The sequence below is a fragment of the Typopeltis vanoorti genome, chromosome 24 (genome assembly GCF_054136105.1).
Source record: "Typopeltis vanoorti isolate ZY-2024b chromosome 24, IOZ_Tvanoo_1.0, whole genome shotgun sequence".
In the NCBI taxonomy this organism is placed as follows: Eukaryota; Metazoa; Arthropoda; class Arachnida; order Uropygi; family Thelyphonidae; genus Typopeltis; species Typopeltis vanoorti.
The window spans coordinates 82,438,975-82,461,012 of NC_143572.1; positions in this window are offsets into that span (position 1 = coordinate 82,438,975).

Here is a 22,038-nt window from a genome sequence, read left to right on the forward strand (position 1 = left end):
TACTTTTCACTATTTTCATCTCAGTTAAGATGTTTCAATAGGAAATATGATTGAGCCGTCTTCACTGTTGTAGAAGGAGAATTACTCATTGCTTTTTGAATGACATGAAATGTTTTCAACAACTTAACAATCTTCATACATTGCTGGTTATCAGCTTGGTTTTAAGGCATTAATAGGCGAAATATCTCATGTCAGTACCCCTCTTAACAATCTGTAAAGAAAAACGAGGTAATTAATGCTAAAACTCCATTTAGTAAATAAAATATTCAACATATTATCTAATATTTAATCTAGAAATTTAATACTTGTAATGAATAGTGGATACAAAAATAATGCTAAAACTTTCAATGGACAATAACAGTGAGTATTATCAATCTTTAAAAGGATGGAGTAAGAAAATCTGATTTTGTTTGAAAAGGCATGACAAAATAATAAGTTAAGTGGAGAGCCATGGTGTCGGATTATAATCAGAAGTTGAACATGTCCTCAGGAATAACACTAAGAATGACGTTAGATATGAAAGTATTTCTTGCACACATGGAAACTGCAAAATAACGGTCAACGTTTAAAGATGGCTTTTAAGCTGGGAGTGAATTTCTTAAGAAATCTCACTTTATTCAGTTGGTTGGATATCAGTTATTACCAGACGAGCAATTGTAGGTAGCACGAACAGCCATTCTGTGGTTGATATTATTCTCTGTTGTTATTTTTTGGATTTCCTTCTCTTCATCATTCTAAGAGATAATCCCTGCGGGTATGCAGAGTTCCCTCTTCCAGATCACACTATTTATGGCTTTCCTCTTTAATAGCTTAATAACTTCTTCCGATTAATATAAACAGTTCCTCTAAGAATGTATATTTCGAATGTCCTCTTCTTCTTTTCTCTGGTTTCTCCCCTTCCAACACGTCTATAATCCATTCATTGTGCCCGGAGATGACCGTTTTTAATACTCGACACTTTTTATTTCTTGCAAGGGTTATTCGTTAGTTTTCTATTCTCCATGTCTTTACTAACCTTATTTGTATTAAACGATCTTTTTCCTTTCTTTAATACTGCTCTTGCCATATGAATTCTCCTTCGTATTTTCGCCGCACATCTTCCATTATCTTGAATAATTCCTTTAAGATATAACTTATTTTACTTGATCATTTTTACCTCTAATTACTATTTCATCTTCTACTTTTTTTTTTCACACAGTCACCACTATTTTAGTTTTTGTGTTATTGATTTAAAGCCAATGATCAGATAAAACTTCATCCATTCTTTTTAATAACTGTATTTAATCCTGTTGAATCTCTGCTAATACAGTTATAACTTTCTTAGAAATCAGATACTTTCTAATCCTAATCTATCCAGATGGAATCTGGGAAGACGAAATCAGGCAGACACAACACAACACAATTCTTACAACTTCGGTTTCATCTGTTGCAGATCGGTTTTCCAGATAGCAAATTCATTCTTCTCTCTTTAAATTTCTTCATGCGGTTTCTCTGGACCAAGATTTCTTGTTCGGTAATTTCACTATTCATGTTTTCTTCATTGTATAAGTCTTCAAGATGTTCCATATCTCTACTATCTTTGTGTTACCAGTAACTTTCTTCTTTTCTTTTTTTTTTTTTTATCTCGTCCTTCTTTACTTTTTTGTTTCAGGTCGGACTGGAGGTTAGAGGACCAATTATTTGATATTCCTTACCACGCATTTTCACATTTAATTTCTTTATGTTACTTTATCCAATTTTCCTTTGCTTATTTCTTGAAGTCTTCTTTATCATTACTTAGTAATCTTCGATACTGTTCCTTGCTTTTCACAATTTTCTTTTACTTGCCCTTTTTTTTCTTTCTTCTATTAACTGTAGTAATGTATTTGTAAAATACAAGATTTCGCTTTGGTAATTTTATGAATCTTAACACTTTGTGTGCCGATCTTTTATTTATTTCTATAGGTTTTGAATAACCTGCAAGAGAAAACTAAATATAACTTATTACCCCTTTATATTTTACTCAATATGTCATGCGCTTCGTTCTGGGAGAAGACAGAAAAGCTGGCAATATTTAAATTCTGAGTACAAGAATGATTCATACAGCATGCGTATAATATCTCATGTGTGGGTCGCATCTATCCAGTAGAAGAACACACTATTGCAGTTCAGAGGCTAGGAATAGATATATAATTAATTAAGAAATAATAAATTCATTTAGAAATAATTATATAAAATATTAAAAATTACAACCAATTAACAGAAATCACTTCTCGCATCTTACAAACAGGTACACAGTCTTTCCAATGAAGATTAGGATGGTGGCACAGAGCTTCACTTGATTAAAAAAAATAGACAATCAAATTTCAACCTACTGTAGTGTAGCATCTTTTTACGTTTCCAGTGAACTCTATATCTAGTGTCGACCGCATGAGACCCAAGGCCTGAACCTTCAAAATCCAAAAATCTTATATAATCATTATGTTCTTCGATTGTCATATTATCAAAAAGGCCAATCTCTCCATAGCAGCAAATATGAGAAGAACAGGGTGTTTCATAAACACCAGGCAAGGATAAAAGTGATAATGAATCTTTGATAGGTTGTACAAATAATACAACTTCGTGACTAGCTGGAAGAGGCACGATAACTATCGAATAATTTCTCTATCAAGTACTCGCTGTATCCATTAAGTGTTTCCTCCTACTGGACAGATGCTATCGACACGTGATATTATACGCATGCTGAACACAAATATGCACGACTCATATTTGTGTTCAGAATTTAAATGTCAGGAGCTTTTCTCTCTTCTCCTGAAAGAAGCCCATGACATATTGAGCGAAATGTATAGGAATAATAAATTAAAATTAGTTTCTATTATATATATGAGTTGAAATAAGATGGCAATATTTAAACATTTATTCTCAAATGTTAATTATACACAATAAACATTTTTTATATGTTTTTATATTGTTAATTATAACAATTAACATGTTAATTATATATATATATATATATATATATATATATATATATATATATATATATATATATATTATATATATATATATATATATATATATATTGTAAAATTACGTTCTTAATAACTTCGATATTTTCGGGTCTTTGAATTACAAGTTCTTTTGATGACCAGACACAATATTAGAAAGTTGAATTCTCATTTCTGGTGCAGCGTCGAGTCTGTTCCTGGACTTGCAGCATGATTAGAAAATCATTCCTCGCATAAAAATGTCGCTGTAAAAGGAAGTAAAATAAGAATAGCTAGTTTTGACACCCTCAGGTTCTTTGTTCCATTTGCCCTGAAATCATTTAATGTCAGTACCTTGTATTTTTGTTTTAAATCAGTCACTAATTAAGTCGATTAGCTTTTCATAATAACTTGCGCTGAAGCCTGCTGGCTTAGCTTATATGGATTCAGAACTACATGAATTGTCCTCACTGCATTTTGGAAAATATTGCAAAAGGATTGATTGTAAGTCATGAAAGTGTTCTAAAACGTTCGCACACACGACTAGATACCTCCGTACTTCACTCGCGCTTGGAGGTGTCGGCAACCGTAGGCGGCTGTCAGTCAGCCGCTGAGTAAAGTCCAGCGCATGCTGGCCTTAATAACACAATGCACACGAAACGTGAGGAGCACCTGATTTTCAAATATGTTTAAACTTGTTGCAGCATTTAAAACCATATAAGACTCATGATAAATTTGATAATTTTTCACGGAACACTTATCCACTTTCCGAGGAACATAGTTTGGGAAACGCTGACATAAAGTATTGTGCGATGTGAATTTTATAATCTTTTATAGTCGATCCAAATATTTAGTTGAATATTATTATATTATGTTTTACATTAATGTTTCTCTTGTAACACAAACAAAATAGCAATTGATGATTTTTTTTATATTTTTGTCTTATAATCCATCAGGTGCGATATTTAATTCAGTGCCTCTGGGCACGATCTTATCTGGAGAAGGCCCTGCTTTTAGCGACTCATAGTTTATACTGCAGCCTGTGTAGCTCAGTAGAAGTGGCGTTTGCACTCTATTGCACTTGACCGTACGACGTACGATGAAAGGCGTTCGAATCTAGTCGCCGACTAGAGGAATATTTTCTTAGCCTTTTCTCGACCGGTTCTAGAGTTAGTCGATCTCTGGAACGGACTAGCAGTTTTTTGTCCCGTAAACTGAAGAAAATCGGCTGTCGAACCCACACTATTTTCAGACATTGAATATATATTGTGTTAAGGGCCACCAGATGGCGGCACTTACTCGCCTTCTTCACTGACTGCTGATTAATCAGTGATAGCCTTGGGCCAGCTATCTCTGATTGGCTACCAGTGGAGATTGACCTGCCCACCCAGTTTCCAAAATTTAGATAGGGCTAAAAAACGACCTCACCTATTCCCTATACAGGAACAAAAAGGCGTTAGCTGATTTTTTTTTTTTTTAAATACAAATTTTTCTCAAAAACAGGTCTTCGAGTACCTGTTATGAGCATTATTAACGTTTATAATATAAAGAATTTTATCTTTAAAGCTAATCTGTGTCCATTACCAGTGAGCAGCATGTAGTGTTGCAATTATATTCCCCTCCCCGAGTGCTGTTTTTCATGTTGCTCCCACCTACAAAAAGCTGAAGAGAAGACAGTTTGAAGTGGAACAGAAACAAATGCTTGTATATGAAGAACAAGCGTTCGTATGCTTGAATCCAATCAGATACATGAGGTCTACACACTATGAAGATGTTCCATTTAGCATTACAGGTGGACGAGGATCTTTGTGAAGGTTGCTCAATGGAAGAAGAATCACAACTCAATTGTGGTTTGAAATGCCTTCAGGACAAGCAACTTCAATAGTACAGTTAGAAGTTTACTAGTGAGGAAGAAGACTGCCTGTTGTTTGGATATTCATGTGAACCACAGCAAGCATTGCAGAGCTATGGGAAGGGTATTTGCATTCAATGCGCAAGACTACCTGAAGTGGGGAAACGTTTGATCCAATCACCGACAAGAATTGAATGGATGACGGTAGGAAGAGTACACATATGAAATGCTCTACATGACATAGCTGTATTAGCTGTGATTGAACAGATTTAAGGCTGATGTTCTTTAAGATGAACGATGTTCTCTGTTTACGGAATTAAGATAAACACAACAACAAAAACAAAAAATAATAATAATAAGTGGTGAAAATGTCAAAAGAACAAAGGACGATAGACAAAAGATAGATAAAGCACGATGGGATTTAACTGAAGTCCGCAAACTTTTATCATCTAAAGATATTACAGGATTCAACAACTTAAATTATTAAGATATACAGGAACTGCATAATTTCGAACTAATGAAGGGTTGCTGTAAGTTGGAACTTTCGTGAAATATTATTTCTGTGAATGAATAGTAGTCTTTCACAGAATCAACGCCTGAAAAGCATTGTACCAGAAGATATCCAACAGATGAGATTGTAGGTGGACACCGAGTATTTAGAAACTCAATTGATTAGCAATGGTAATTTTCTTTAATTAGGCAGAATACTTTTATTATCAACTGTTTTATTATTTGTTCGTATGAGTATGAAACAAGAAAAAAAAAAAACACTTAAGTTTTTTAGTGTGAAGGATAGGAGAATAAATAAATAAATTCCGTGTCATGATACGGCATTCTCCCTTTATACGAGAGTTCACGGTACCATCTAGAGCCCCCCCCCCCCAAATTTTATCCGGGCTCCGGAACCGGTATAGGCTGACAAATCAGACCTATGGCTGGGTCAGTATTCCTGACTGTAATCCGTGTGTGTCCTCGGACCGGTTTGCCTGCTTGTGGGATGAAAAACACCAGATGAACTGGCAGAAAAAACCCTACTGTCTACGCCAAAGACCGGCTAACTTGGCTATGGCTGAGGAAGATCCTTGAGTTCCTCACGTCATTGACGGTCACCTAGGCTTCCCCAGTATTCTGCCTAAATAAAGAAAATGACCATTACTAATCAATTGAGTTTCTAAATACTTGGTGTCCACCTACAATCTCATCTGTTGGATATCTTCTGGTACAATACTTTTCGGGCGTTGATTCTGTGAAAGACTACTATTCATTCACAGAAATAATATTTCACGAATTTTGCATATAAAGGTATATATAAACTTGAATAATCAAAGTTCAGAATATTCTAAAGAGTAATGCCGTATACCCTAGTTAGCTGTATAATATGCTAATATAGATTACTGTATAATACAGCATTATAATATGATTTTTATATAATAAAATATATAATTGCGAATTCGAAAGTTGTATGCTTACTGCATATTTCAGAGTATACGAAAAAATGTCACCATTTCAAGAGTTATGTAATCATGCAGAAATCCACAAATTCCAGTTATCAGCATAATAGTAAATTTCAAATACTAATGGATTAACAGAAATTTACCGAGTTAAGTTATCCTAATGAGTCAGATTCTATAGCAACTCTTAAAAAGAAAATTATATAGTACAGGTAGTTCCGGCATTTATAAATTAATTGGTTCCTACGGACCGTTCGTAAATCGGGAGTTTATTTGCCTTAGAAATGATGCTATAAGCGAGAGTTACTTTCTCAAGAAATAATATATAAAATGAATATTAAATGATAAGAAAAGGCTTTACCGGCCAAAGATTTACATATTTAAAAAATAACCTAACAAAAATTTAAATAAAGGTTCTTTGAAAAAAAAAAAAAAAAGCTAATTTCTCTATCATCGGTTGAATCCGCAGCTGTCGAGGTAGTTGGAATAAATATATTAGGAAGTTTCGATGCATCGTTTTTTAAAAACAGCCTCAAGTGTCATCTGCTTCGTTGACTTTCGCTTTTTTTCGCTTAAAATTGTAAGCAGAAGAATTATTCACTTCACGGGAAAATTTACTAAATTGTTCAAAGTCTGAATCTTGTGATTCAAAGATTGTTTGAGCTTTTGAAGTTTAAATGCTTCTAGACCTTTTAAAGTGAAAAACCGAGTTGGAGCTTCATATTCATTATCTTCTGTCTTTTTCTTCTTCGTTTCTCTTTCTTGTTCCTCTAATTAAAGGAGATCATTGGGTGAGAGTTCCATAGTGTGAGATTCAAGCAAATCATTGAATTTCAGAATTCACAATCTTTGTTGGGTCTTCAAAGCCTTCGAACTTTTCATTAAACTGAGGACAAAGTTTATGCATAACTCCTTTCATAGTTTTTTTTTTCGGAAACTTTATGCCAGGCACTCTCTGCGTTACCGCATTCCATATAAAATGTTAAATCTCTTACAAAATTCTAGGATAGAAAAGTTTCCATTTTTATCACTTGCTGCTATTAACATTTCGGAAGGCTGTTTTAGAAAATATGCTTTAAACATCGTAGTCACACACCCTGATCCATTGGTTGTAAAAGAGAAGTTATATTTGGAGGTAAAAAGACTATTTTTACATTAGGGCAAATATAAGTTACTGATGAGAGATGGCTAGGCGCATTGTCAATTATCAGAAGCATTTTAAATACATTTTTTTTTTTTTTTTAACAATAAAGTTTCACTTCAGTAATAAAGTGATGCATAAGCAAATCTTCGAATCTAGTTTTGCACTGTTGCTTCTTTTTTGACATTGTTGGAAAAGCAGAAGGGTTATACAGGGTGTCCCAAAATTCACGCAAGATTTAAATTTAGCGCCATTTGTGCGGTAAAAGTGTTGCCAACGAGAAAAAAAAAAAGAAGCGTGACAGCTGACAGTTCAGCGTTATTAAAAATGACCACACACACAGCGAAGAGAGTTCGTTGAATGGATTATGGAACAACAAGTGGATGCTTATTTTTCGAACAAAATCATCTTCAGCGGTGAGGCTCATTTTCATCTTGATGGCTTCGTTAATCGACAAAATTGTCGCATTTGGGGTTCAGAAAATCCACGAGTGATTGTTGGGAAACAAATGCATCCACAACGTGTCACTGTTTGGTGCGGATTTTGGGCTGGAGGCATCATCGGTAAATTCTTCTTCGAAAATGCGGCTGGTAAGGCAATAACAGTTAATGGTGCTCGCTATCGCGACATGATAATCCAGCTTTTTGTGCCTAAATTGCAAGATATGGATGTGGACGACATGTGGTTTCAACAAGACGGCGCCACATGCCATACAGCCCGAGAAACAATTCAATTACTGCATGAGTCATTTCCTGGTCGTGTAATTTCCCGTTTTGGTGATCATAATTGGCCACCCAGATCACGTGACTTAACGCCGTTGGACTTTTTTCTTTGGGGTTTTTTGAAGTCTAAGGTTTATGCCAACAAGCCCACGACCACCCACGCCTTGAAGGAGAAAATTGAGCGCTGTATCAACGAAATTCAGCCACATTTATGCAAAACGGAAAATTTCTACAAAAGAGTGCGCATGTGCCAGCAAAGCCGTGGAGGCCATTTACCCGATATGCTATTCCATGCATAACCCTATACTGTATACTTTATGAATCAATAAGAAATTACAATTTTTAATTAAAAACCTGTGTTTTCTATCAAAATTACTTCTTGCGTAAATTTTGGGACACCCTGCAGTTAAAAAGAAAACCTAAACATCACGTGTTATTTGAAGAAAACTACAAATATCATAATCACGTCGCCATGGCTCGTTGTAACTGATCATTATGATATTATGTTTTTAAGATCATACGTCCTTCTTTGCGCAGAATTGAATATAAAAATTCCGAACCAAAAATTTCGTAAAGCGGAAATTCTTATAAAGTGAAAAACTACCTGTATTAGTTTTCGCCCGTTTCTGACAGCGGTGATTTGATAAATCCTCACTTTACTCACAACTTCGAAGTCCGGCGATTTTTATCATCTCATTTTGATAATGTGGAAAGATTTCACTAGATTTGGGCGTTTCAAACTTTTCTAAAGTAGTATAATGACTACTTTATGCCTGGTAGTCGCACCTTTGAGAGCATCCAAAACCTTCTCTGCTATTTTGCTAATTTTTGTAATAGGTGTCTCGGAAATTCTTTTTACTCTCAGCCACCAAACACATATCTGTAATCTGTTCAATATCCACAAGTGCAATTCCATTATTATAATATATAGGTTGAACCCTCTTCAACCGAAGGTAACTCCACATATTGGGCACATTGATATTACATTGTAATGTTCACACGATTTCAGCTTATTCCAGTCATCTTGTAATATCTCTGAGTCTGTTTCATTTACTCATGTCATCCTCGAATTAGGATTATCAGCAAACAAATTAATATCGCTCATTAAATTACCTTCAGTATCGTTAATGGAGAAATTAAACAGGAATGGACAATTCTATGAAATGTGGAAGAATAGAGCCTTGCAACACACACCACTGGTCACCAACTTAATCTCTGATGACACACCACCATACATTACTCTTTGATTTTCTCTGATGACCATCTTAAGAAAATATTATATCATACTATTCGGCTAAGAAACGATATGGGATGTAATATCCCTTCTGTCGCCGAATTGAAGCCTTTGGCTCTTCTTATATCTAATAATTTATTAGGACACCTCTCGGCAATACTCATAGAAGGGTTGTAAGTTCTGTTCGCTACAAACTTGATATTAACTAGGTCTACCTACTCACTGATGAGACCTCAATAAAGGTTGAAACCGGTGGGGGCTATTATGAGTTCGCTCCCTTAGGGTTTTTGCCTTAAGGAAGCAATTTGAGTCTCCGGGGGGTAGTGTTCTCCGGCACGGCCAGTTGAGGGGCTTTGTCGGTGAATGATTTTCTTCGAAATTTGAGCGGTTCTGCTCGGTGGTGGCGTGTGGGTGGAAGGCCATCACTGAGTGGAGCCAACGCTGAGATGGACGGTTTTTCGCCCACGATTGAGTGGCCTAGGGATCGTCCGAATTTTTAGAGACGGCTTTAATTACTCATAAGGTTGAAACCGGTCTGGGTAGTGACCTTCTCTCATAATGTAGAACAGAAATACAGCTCCTAGGAGCTAAGTTCACATTATGGGTAAATATCAAGAATAGTGATCGGAGCTTGCTCCACCTTAGACATGAGTTGCCTCAACTTGCACTACCTTTAGGGTCAGTGGCTGCAGTATCCAGGTATTTGCTTACGCTTGGAATCGCCGAACTTTATATAGTTTCTACTATATTCGGCATGAAACTCTTTGAGTTTCTTATTCGGCTAAGAAACGATATGGGATGTAATATCCCTTAACTTAAACAAGTTATATGACGCCGAAATGAAGCCTTTGGCTCTTCATATATCTAATAATTATATCATAAAGATATCATACTATAACTTTATTATATCATAAAGAAAACACTACATCTTACCATATTCTGATATAACCATTCTTGAAATCGGTCTTTAACTCTTTAAACTTTAAACACCTCGTCACAAAAAAAAAAAAAAAGTCTGCAATTTTCAGCCTCTGGTGTTGCTTTGCCTTTAAAACTCTTTCTGAGAAATTTCTCTGCGGCTTGTACAGTTTGCACCATTTTAAAGCATAAAGAAAATATTTGAAAGAGTAAAAATGAGAAATCTATGCCGTCTACATGGTTGCATAATAAAGAAAAAGTTAGTATAATTCCTCATAAGGAAAAACTGTTAACTCCATGAATTCGCACTCGACTGGCAAGCCGTTATCCTCCTCCATCTCTAGCAGAACTATGCGTCACGTAGTCCTTTAATGCGAAACTTCCATTTCGTCCCTACTACCGGACGTCACATCCGGTTGCCAACGGAGACGAGGTGTCCTCTGACGCAGTTATGCGTCCGCCAGTAGATTCCAGTGTTAACGAAATGACCGTTTGGAAGGAAAGAGTCCGACAATAGAAATGGAATAATTCGAAATGTGCTAATGAGTCCTACTTTTCTTTGGTTGCGCTCTTTCAGAATCTATCAGAACTAAAAGTTAAGAAAGTGCACGATATGAAAATTTAAATTTAATACGATTCCGTAGCTGCACAGGTGTCGGGGCTGAGTGATACATTTGGCTGCTACCGTTGTTCAGCAGAGGAATGCATACCGCATCGGACAAAGAACTTGATCGCTGTGTACTTGGTTACTCTCTACATTTTCAAGTAATACATTGACAGGTCAGCTTTATGTCTTTTGATAATTTTTTGTGCTGACTTTCACTGTTTTGCGCAGTAAAAATGATATTTTTTTTACAATTAGAGTTTACGTACCTTATAATAATCCTGTTATAATCGGCTATTTCCTCGCATACTTTGAAGCGAATCGCCATTTCCTACGTACATGGCGAGATTAGCACTCGCCATGTACGTAGCGCAGAAGGATATGGCAGTACTCGGGTTTGCAGATCTTTTTCATTGACTGTTAGGATACTATAAAGGGCACACAATTATCAGTTATATCACTTTGTAGGATAGTTGATAACGTACATGACACACGAATTCGCAGTTAATCACCTTAAAAATCTGTAAATCGGGAGACTATCTTACAGCTACTTACCAATACTTCGCCACCTGGGGTCCAAATTGAATACCTCGCTGCACTACTGCATAAATGACAAGGGCTTATCTATTCCACTGCTATGCGCGACACCTACTGGAGTGAAATTCAATCGGATGAAGAACAGTAATATAATATAAACTTATAGATTTTATATATATTGGTGAAGTGATTAATTCCGCGGTCATGGAAGTGTCAGTATTTGAAGGGGAAGGTCTTGGAGAAACTGGTAATCAAAATAATTGCACTTTCATTTTTACTGCTATGCAATGACCCACATCCGAAAGAAATGCGATTCTGATCTCAAAAGTTTTTCCACAAAAATATTTCAAAAACCAATAAAAACAAAAAAACTCCAAATATAAAAAAAACATCAAAAATCCAAGCAAATAACCCAACCTAATTCTTAACAAAAAAAAAAAAAAAAAGTTTCCACATTAACTTCACCAAATATCGATGGCCTAAAATGCAGTATAAAGGATGTGTAGTGCCACCCATGGCAGTCATGGAAATCAGAGTAACTCTTCCTATGACAACTCCATTTGGCAAACTACTCATTGACCAGGTCCTTTTGTACCAATGGCGGCGTTCTGCATTTACTAGAACCAACATACCAGGCAGGACACACTGCAAATCCTTGAATATCAACTAATTTAACTGCATTGGCTCAAAATTTCTCTACGAAATCAACATGCCAGTTTCATATGCTCTCTCATTGCCCTCCAAACGCCATAAAACACTCTAACCTTTTCAGCTATCTCTGTCTAAACTGAACTTTCTGCAGTCGAAATACTGCAATAGTAAGGTCGACCTCTTTGGGGAATTCAAAGCCCAAAATTCATATTTGTTTTGCTTCTCCAGTTTCATCATTCAATCAGGAAGGGATATTGAGGAATTTTTCATTAGCAATGACCTATCTAGGATCGTCAATCTTCCTACCAGAATACCTGACAACCCCCCTCCAGTTTGCAATCACACTTGTCCTCTTCATAACAAGATCCCTATCAAGGTATACTGTGGTTATCAGTCCTCTTGTTGGTAAGTAAGTAAAACAACGGTACCATCTAGGAGAATCTCAGTGAATTATATTCCTCCATCTCATTGTCTGTCTATTACTTCAGTTCTTCTCATCTAAATCCCAGCCCAGATTGAATAACAGAAATCATCTTAACAGGAATGAAGACTTTCATCTCTTATTCCACTACAAATTCTCAGCCACCATGAAAGCTGTGGTTCTTAAAAATATGCATCAGTTCTGTAAAAGAAAAATACCTATGCATATCGTGATGGGTGAAGGCGAAACCTTCTGTTGCCCACTCTGAGTGTTCTGAATCTCGCAGCAGTCGTAAAAGAATTATCACCAAATCGAAGTCAGATTTTGAAACGGCTAAATTCTGTAAACTCACTTCATATCCAAAGGGCAGCCGGTCCTTCTGGTCTGTTGCCATGGTCATTGGTAGCAACTTCTGCCACCTAGGTTCCTATCACTCTCATATCCTGATGGTACAGAAGTTATCTCACATAAACACAAAGCCAACTAACTGGAATGAATCTTGTCTTCCATTTCCTGCATTAATGATCTGGAGAAAGGTCACTTACTTCCAACAACTCTTCATGGCTTCGAGAATCTTCCGACAAAAAGAAATCCGAAGAATCTTTAATAACCTGAACAAAAACAAAGCATGTGCTCTTGAAATTATCCGACCTATTGTTTTAAAAATTATGCCACTTTAATCTATCCTATTCAGCCCTCATCTACCTTACAACATGTAAACAGGTTCCCATCCAGCCAATCCCAAAGAAAAATCATAAAAACCAACCAGGAAATGCAATCCAATTAGTCTCACTTCTATTGCCTCTGAAAAAATAGAGGTTATCAACAAACAACTCTTGAACCATCTATAGACATATCAACTAATCATGACCAATAGTATGAATTCCTCTACTCTCCTTCTACAGCTGAACTTCGTGCGTTTATCAATCAGATGATAGATAAATTTGTAGAAACTGACATGGTTGCTCTCAACATTTCATAGGCATTTGATCGGGTTTGGTTAAGGAGCCTAAGTAAAAAACACCCATCTTATGGTCTGCTTTACTCACTCTGCAACTGACTCACCAACTTTCCCACTGGTTGCTCACGACATATAATAGTGGACGGTTTATACTCATCACCAAATAATGTACGATTACCCCAATGTTCTGTTCTTTCCCCCCTTCTCTTTGTATATAAATGATCTGGTCTTTTGCAATCCTATCCACAGCTCTGCAGATGACAGTACACTCTAATCCTCCTTTTCATTCGATAAGCCTTGTAGTACTAAAGTATTAGAATCCAAAATGTCATGACTAATGACCTGAACTCGTTCTCCTAGCTTTTCCAGTGGGCATGGACAACATGATAAGTGTCGATTCCACCAAAATTCAGATCTGTCTGATCTCTCTCAAGAAAGAGCTCGTATTCCTTTCCCCTTACCTTCAGTAATATTGAGATATCTAACAATGATCATATTTTTCTTCTTGCACTGATCTGTATATTACATCTTTTCTGGCACAACCAAATTTCAATTATAGCTTCTGCATCTTCCAAAATACTTGTATTTTTTCACAAAAGTCACTACTTCAGACCAACACAAATCCTCTCTCTATAGAAATCCAAAATCCAGTCAGCCGTGGAATACTGCTTCTATATTTGGAGTGGTACACCAAGCTCCTCTCTATGATTACTCGATTCTATCTAGAAGAGGGCAATCCAACTAATTAATGATCATTTCTCGAATACCACTTCAATCCTTCTCTCATAGAAGTTCAGTTTCTGCCTTGTGCTCCTTCTACAGATACATTTGTGCACACTGTAATGCTGAATTGGCATTATTATTCCTCCAGTCTACTTCAAAATCAGAACAACGGCAACTGCTAACGAATATTAAAGACTATCTTGACACTCACTGAACCAAATTCACTGCCTCCTCTTTTATTCCATCAGTTTCTGGAGCAATCTTGCCTACTATGATTTCCCCAAAGATTAAGACCTCAGCTGTTCAAGCAACATGTGAACAGATTCCTCCTTTCTTCTATTCCTCTTGCCCAGAAACGGCTAATGTGCTGTATGTCTTGTGACTATTCATTTCTGGGACAGTATAAAAAATTCTATCGAGTTTAAATTTAACTGGCGGCTCTCATTGGCAACCACTTCATGCATCGGATTCCACTCATTTGCCACTCTTGTAGTTCAAACAATCTGAACCTTACATCTCTGCTAACTACACTGTTACTGAATTTCCAACTGTAATCTTTTGCTCCTCTCTTAGTAATTTCTTACAGAAACCTGAAAGCACCTTGTGAAGAACTGCCATTGAATGATCTCAACCACTTCTACATCCTGAGAAACCCAATGACCAAATCTGAGCACAAAATTCTAGATTTGGATGCATCAAATTTTATAAAGGGGCTGGAAATTATATCTTCGCTACCAGGTAGAATCTTTTGAAGCACTCAATCGATCTGATGTGTCGTTTTGCCAATTTTTGTAAGAGGATCTGTGAAATTCTGAGACATATCAGCCATGATCTCCATATCCTCATCCAACTGATGAGGATATGGAGATCGTAACTGCTTTTGATTTATTTTGAGTCAACAAACCTCTTTCTCTTCGCTCGTTTCTCCAGATATATGGACCAAAACGTTTATTCTTGTTACTAGCAACAGGAGTCTTCTAATGTCAAAGAAGATTTTCTCTCATTATTTTATTGCTAGACTTGTTAGTTAATCAACATTAATGAGATATTTTTAGTTTTTCAGTATTTAAATTCCCATTACCATCGCAGAAATAATTTTGGGCATGCAATGAAATGTTAACTTTTATTCACATTCCACATTCCTTTTCATAGACGAAGAGAACATCCCAATTTCAACTACCTGAATCAAGTTCGTTTTTTTACTGACTTAAGCACAACACATAAAATGACCCCTAATTCTTTCATGAAAGAAAGCGCAGATTTAAATTGCTATTACTCGTGTTTTCCAGGTGAAAATAATATTATCAAAGAAGAGAATCATTTATTTTTCGAAAAGAATGCATTCAAATTTTATTGTCTTACTGAATTCCATTATTTAGGGAGATGAACAATCGCAGGAGTAAACTCAGCTAAAAATGGTAAAGCCCTAGGACCGGATAGAATGCCAGCAGAAATAGTAAAGTTATTAGAAGGTGACAACATTAATGTATTAGTAAAGCTATTTAATGAGATCTACGATACAGGCATAATCCCTCAAGACTGGTCACAGTCGACCTTCATCATGCTACCTAAAAAAGTAAATGCGAAAACATGTAATGACTATAGAATGATCAGCTTAATGAGTCACGTTCACAAAATGTTTCTGAAAATAATTCAAAAAAGAATATACAGAAAACGTGAAGACACCATCAGTGATACCCAATTCGGCTTTAGAAACGGCTTGGGAACAAGAGAGGCCCTTTTCTGTTCTCAGATCTTATTTCAAAAATGTATTGACCAAAACAAGGAAATATTCATTTGCTTCATCGACTTCGAGAAAGCATTTGACAAAGTCCAACAGGCTAAAATGATTTTACTTTTAAAAAGAATTGGATTAGATGGTAAAGACATCAGGATCATTGAAAACTTATACTGGAACCAAAAGGCATCTGTTAAAGTTGATGACATTATTACAGACTCCATTAACATCAAACGAGGAGTAAGGCACGGATGTGTGCTGTCACCTCTTCTTTTTAACATTTACTCAGAAGCCATATTTCCAAACGTCTTGGAAGGAAGAAAGGAAGGGATTAGTGTAAATAGTGAAATCATCAGTAACATCCGATATGCCGATGATACAGCTCTTCTGGCTGACAATATTCAGGATCTTCAAAATCTTTGGAACTAATAAATGAAGAGAGTGAAAAAATGGGATTAAAAATAAATATCACCAAAACTAAATTCATGGTCATAATTAAGAAACCAATTCTTAATTTAGCACTTTCTTTAAATAGGAAACAAATAGAAAGTATGGCAAAGTTTAAATATCTTGGATTCTGGTTAAATGAAGATTGCAATCCAGAAATGGAAATAAAAGTTAGAATTGAAATGGCAAGAAAAAAATTTCTCTTGATGAAATCAACACTATGTAACTGCAATTTAAACTTAGAGCTTAGAGTATGTGTAGTTAAATGTTATGTATGGTCTGTATTGCTGTACGGACTTGGACCTTAAAAACAACATCAATAGAAAGACTTGCAGCCTTTGAGATGTGGTTATACAGACGAATGTTAAAAATCCCATGAACAGCAAAAACGTCCAATCAGGAAGTACTGAAACAAATGGGGAAATCACGTAAACTTTTAGATACCATAAAAAGAAAGAAAACTGCATATCTTGGTCACTTACTTCGTAATGAAAAATATAAGATGCTTCAATTGATTATAAAAGGGAAGATAAATGGAAGAGGACAAGAAAGACGAAGAAAATCTTGGCTGGCAGACATCAGACAGTGGACTGGTATGAACTCTGAGAGACTGCTCAGGGTAGCTGAGAATTGCTCAAAATTTGCCAAGGTGGTCGCCGACCTCCGATAGGAGATGGCACTCAAAGAAGAAGAAGGGAGATGAACAAAGGGGAGGGACAAAATCTGTTCCTTTTATTGAACATGTCTAACACGTTCTTGGATTCGAAAGGCACCGATTGGGAACCCTATTTTTCTATCTTTAGTGTGATAATGAGTAAATGGAAATAATCGACTTCACATCTAAATTACACTTTCTGATATATTTTCACAAGTCGGGTCATTCATAAAAGGTATCGCACTTTTTTTTTGTCGAAATTCTAATATTCCTTGTCGGATTGAAGAAAAACTGTGATATATAAATAAGTCAGTTAATCCTTGTTTATAAATAAGTTATCATTTGAAATCATCCAGACGAAATATTTTCTATTTTTAAACCAAATTACGCACCGATATTTTGAAGATATTAAAAAAAAATAAAAAAAAATCAGCTAACGCCTATTTCTTCTCGTATAGGGAGTAGGTGGGGCAGTTTACCTTATCTAACTTTTGGAGACTGAGTGGGCAGTTCAATCTCCACTAGTAGTCAATCAGAGAGATAGCTGGCACTGATTCATCGGTACGCAGTGAAGAAGACGGCAAGCTAGTGCCACCATCTCGAGGGCCCTAACCCTAACACAATATTTTTAATGTCTGAAAATAATGTGGGTTCGACGGTCGATTTTCTTGATTTTACTGGAGAAAAAACCTGCTAGCCCGTGCTAGAGATCGACTAACTCGAGAACCGGTCGAAAAAAGGCTTAGAAAAATTTCCTCTTGTCGGCGACTAGATCTGAACTACCAAATCCTTCCTTTGTGCGGTCAAGCGCTGTAGAGTGCAAACACCACTTCTACTGAGCTACATAGGTTCCTTGAAGATTATTATTATTACTGTTATAAAATATAATATAATTATAAAATATAAATATCAATCAGAGAGGGCGCTGTGTAGGCTTACGAATGGATATGGGGATGTACCTTCGTATGCCTACATAGGGGATATCGCTGTTCCTCTGCTTTTATGGCTTAGAAGTGGTTATAATGCCAGTTTTTATTTTAAAAGTGTTGGACAGTAATTCTACTTGTCACGCTGATGACAACGATATATAAATCATCGAAATCGCCTTTGTAGAATCCAAATTTTGAGTGCGCTGTGTGCTGAAAATTGCACACAATGTGCACCTTATTCACTCACGAACGAAGAACAAAGCTACAGTTTCTCAAGGGAAGAAAGATGAGTCATGAAGTGCAACAAGTGCATGAAAGATCTATCTTCCGACCGAAATCATATAACCTGTAGGAAATGTTTTAGGAATCTTCACTTTACGCTTTCCAACCTTTCAGAAACCACACGACAACGTAAATCCAACGCAAAACGCGAGAAATGAAAGTGCCTATACACCAGAGAGAACAAAGAAGCTCTGACACCTGCGATGGTGGCAAGATATTCCTGAAACGGCACCTACACAAAACTTTACAGACAAATTGTAAGGTAATTCTAACAGATTAAGTGGCACAGCAACACCGACTGCTGTGCGTAGACTTTAAAATAAGATCGAATATAAGAACCTCTGGAAGCCATGGAATGAAGACAATTAAGTGGTTTCGCTTAAAAGAAGAGAGTGTGAGGAATTGTTTTAGGGAAAGGGTGTTAGAAAGGATTTCGGATGGACCGCAAAGTGTACTAGATTGGTGGAAACAATTCAAAGGTAATCCTGAGCTGTGCAATCGAGGTGCTTGGTGAGACATCTGGAAAGATTAAAGAGCAGGAGGAGGGTTGGTGGTGGAATAATAATGTACAAGAAGCAGTGACAGCTAAGAAGAAGGCAAAGAAGAAGTGGGATGAGTCAAGAGTGGAAGAGGACAGAAAAGTGTACAGAGAGAGAAAAAACAAGAAGCCAAGAGAGTTGTGGTGCATGTGAAGGCCATGACATATCAAGATCTGTATGATCAATTAGAAACAAAAGAAGGACAGGGAAAAATTTATGAAGAGGATGAAGAATGGAAAATCGGTGGCCAGACAGGATTCCAGTGGAGGTATTGAAGGCGCTTGGGGAAGAGGGAATTGACCTGCTGTGCGTCCTGTTTAAGAAAGTTTGCCAACAGGAAAATATACCCGAGGAATGGAGAGAAAGTACCCTTGTCAACATCTACAAGGGTAAAAAGGATGCACAAGACTGTAAGAATTACAGAGGAATAAAGTTGATGTCCCACACAATGAAAATCTTAGAAAGGGTTCTTGATGGAAAATTGAGGAAGGAGGTGGAAATTGCAAAGGAACAATTTGGCTTCATGCCTGGTAGATCAATGACAGATGCTATAGTTGGGTTATGGCAGATGATGGAAAAGTTTCGAGAGAAACAACGAGCGCTACATCTGGTGTTTATTGATCTGGAGAAAGCATACGATACAGTCCCAAGGCAAGAAGTCTGGAGGTGTCTGAGGGAGAAGGTACCGGAGAAATATGTCAGGGTTGTTGCAGGAGATGTACAGAAATGTGAAGACAAGAGTTCGGACCTGTCTAGGACAGACAGAAAATTTTCAAGTAATGGTTGGCTTGCATCAAGGGTCAGCATTAAGTCCGTTTCTGTTTAATATTGTGATGGAGGTGGTGACGGAGGAGGTGAGAGCAGATGCGCCTTGGACAATGTTGTATGCAGATGACATCTTGCTGTGTGCAGATTCAAGAGAAGTGGCAGCTAAACTGGAAAGATGGAGGATAGTGCTGGAAGAGAGAGGTATGAGACTGAACAGAAGTAAGACAGAATATAAGTGTTGCAAAGTGGACGGCGGCCAGGAGACAAATCTGGAGCTGGAAGGAAATGTCATCAGGAAGGTTAGGGATTTTAGATACTTAGGTTCAACAGTGGAAGAAGATGTAGGAACTGAGAAGGAAGTGGAATGCAGGATACATGCGGTTGGAGGAACTGGAGAGAGTGAGAGATGGCTGGAGTGCAATGCGATAAGAGGGTGCCGATCAATCTGAAAGGCAAAATCTATAGGACAGTAGTGAGGCTAGCTATGACATATGCTATCGAAACTGTGGCCGTGAGGAAAAATTACATCAGCAGGATGGAGGTAGCAGAGATGTGAATGCTTAGGTGGATGTGCGGTGTGACCAGAAATTATCATCTGAGAAATGACTATGTCAGGGGAACTATGTCAGAAGTTACGAACTTAGGAGCGAAGATACAGGAAACAAGGCTGAGATGTTTTGGTCATGTGATGAGGAAGGAAGAGGAATATGTGGGAAGAAAGGTCATGTAGATGGATGTGCAAGGGAGGAGGAGAAAGCGTGGGCGGCCGAAGAAGAGATGGAGGGAGCTGGTAGAAGAGGACTTGAGGATGAAAAACTTGAATGTGGTGACAGCCCAAGACAGGAGGATGTGTAGGAGACTCATCATTAACAGCGATCCCACTTAAGTGGAACAAGCTGCAGAACAAGAAAAGAAGGGTTTATTTATTTTCATTTAAAATATAAGAATGAAAATTTAGCCAATTGTTGCGAGGTAAACCAGCCAGATATAAGAGGCCTAATAAACATCTTTTTCTCTTGAATACCGTTTCGAAATAGAATTGATGTATGTATTTGTATATAATAAGATTAGATCAAAAATATCATCTGTGAAAAAGCAATTCGGTTCTGTCTTGGCATTTTTTGCGTTTGGCTGAACTAACGGAAGTTGACACAAAATATTCTGTCTTCTTATAGGATTTTTCCTCCATTTTGATTCGTTATCCTTTCTAAAAAAATACTCTTCGTTTGTGTCTAATTCATATCTTGTTCGTTATCCGAATCTTCTGAACGAACTTTCACATAATCATCATCTTCTAAATCACTTTCATCTTCACATTCGACTCTTATCATTCTCATCATCGGACTCGAATAATATTCACTGAATCTCACCAATATTTGCTGGATTATCCAATTGATACAAGCAGTTTGTTTGTACCTCGGCCCAGGGGGTGTAGTCCTAAAAGAAATAGTGCCAGGGCTCTACCTTGGAAACAAAAATCCAGAGCACGAAGTGCGGCATTATTATTATTGCGATATGCGAATGGCCACATTGCAGAAAGACTGCCTTGTTTTCTGAAAGGAAAATGACAAGAGCGACAAGCTGCTATTTTTTTGACCGAAAGCTGGAAATGCATTATAAGTCTTTTTATTATTATTCTTATAATTTTTAATTTTTATAATGAATTTAAAAATTTTGATAGTTTTAAAAAAGTCCCAGGACGTCGCCCTGGCCCGACTACACCCCTGGGTGTAGTCCTAAAAGAAATAGTGCAAGGGGTTGGAAAAAATCCAGAGCAAGAAGTGCGGCTGAAATTTGGCATTATTCCGAACTCATACTAGAATTTTCATTCTTTTTAAGTTTTGAGAAGTAATTCGTTAATTTGTTTTCAATGATTCTATTCATATCGTTGATGCACTATTATACTTTTCTTCTTAAAATACTTTCTCCAACACCATATAACAAAGTACAGCGAGGGCAGTTTCACAGAGCACACTACACGTTTTTACTTATCAGGTCCATTGAACTTGTTAAAGGTGTAGGGATGACAAACGACCAACTCCGATGTAAGCATTGGGCGGGGATGCAATACTGTCAGTTTTCTTTGGTTTTAAAACTTCGAAACCGAACATAGACTCAGGTCATTGCAGAGGTGTAGCTAGGGAGGGACGGCGCTTTGAAATTTTTTTGCAGTTATTTCTAAAATACAGCCTAGAGAACTAATTTCGAAATATTGTAATACTACTGCGAATTTTCCTCACAATTGCTGTAAGTGTTGTTAGTTGTGAGCGGAGTTTTTCTAAATTGAAATACTGCTGTAATTTATTTCCCTATACGTCGTTTTATGAAAGAAAATCAGAATTTTTTTTCAGTCAAAAAATCACTTTTTTTTGACCGAAAGCTGGGCATCGCCCTGGCCCGACTACACCCCTGCCTTGCCCGTCATACCGTAACTAACTCGCCAAACAAGACGCGGGCCGCGTGTGGACATACCATGAAAAGCAAGATACGGAGCCTCGG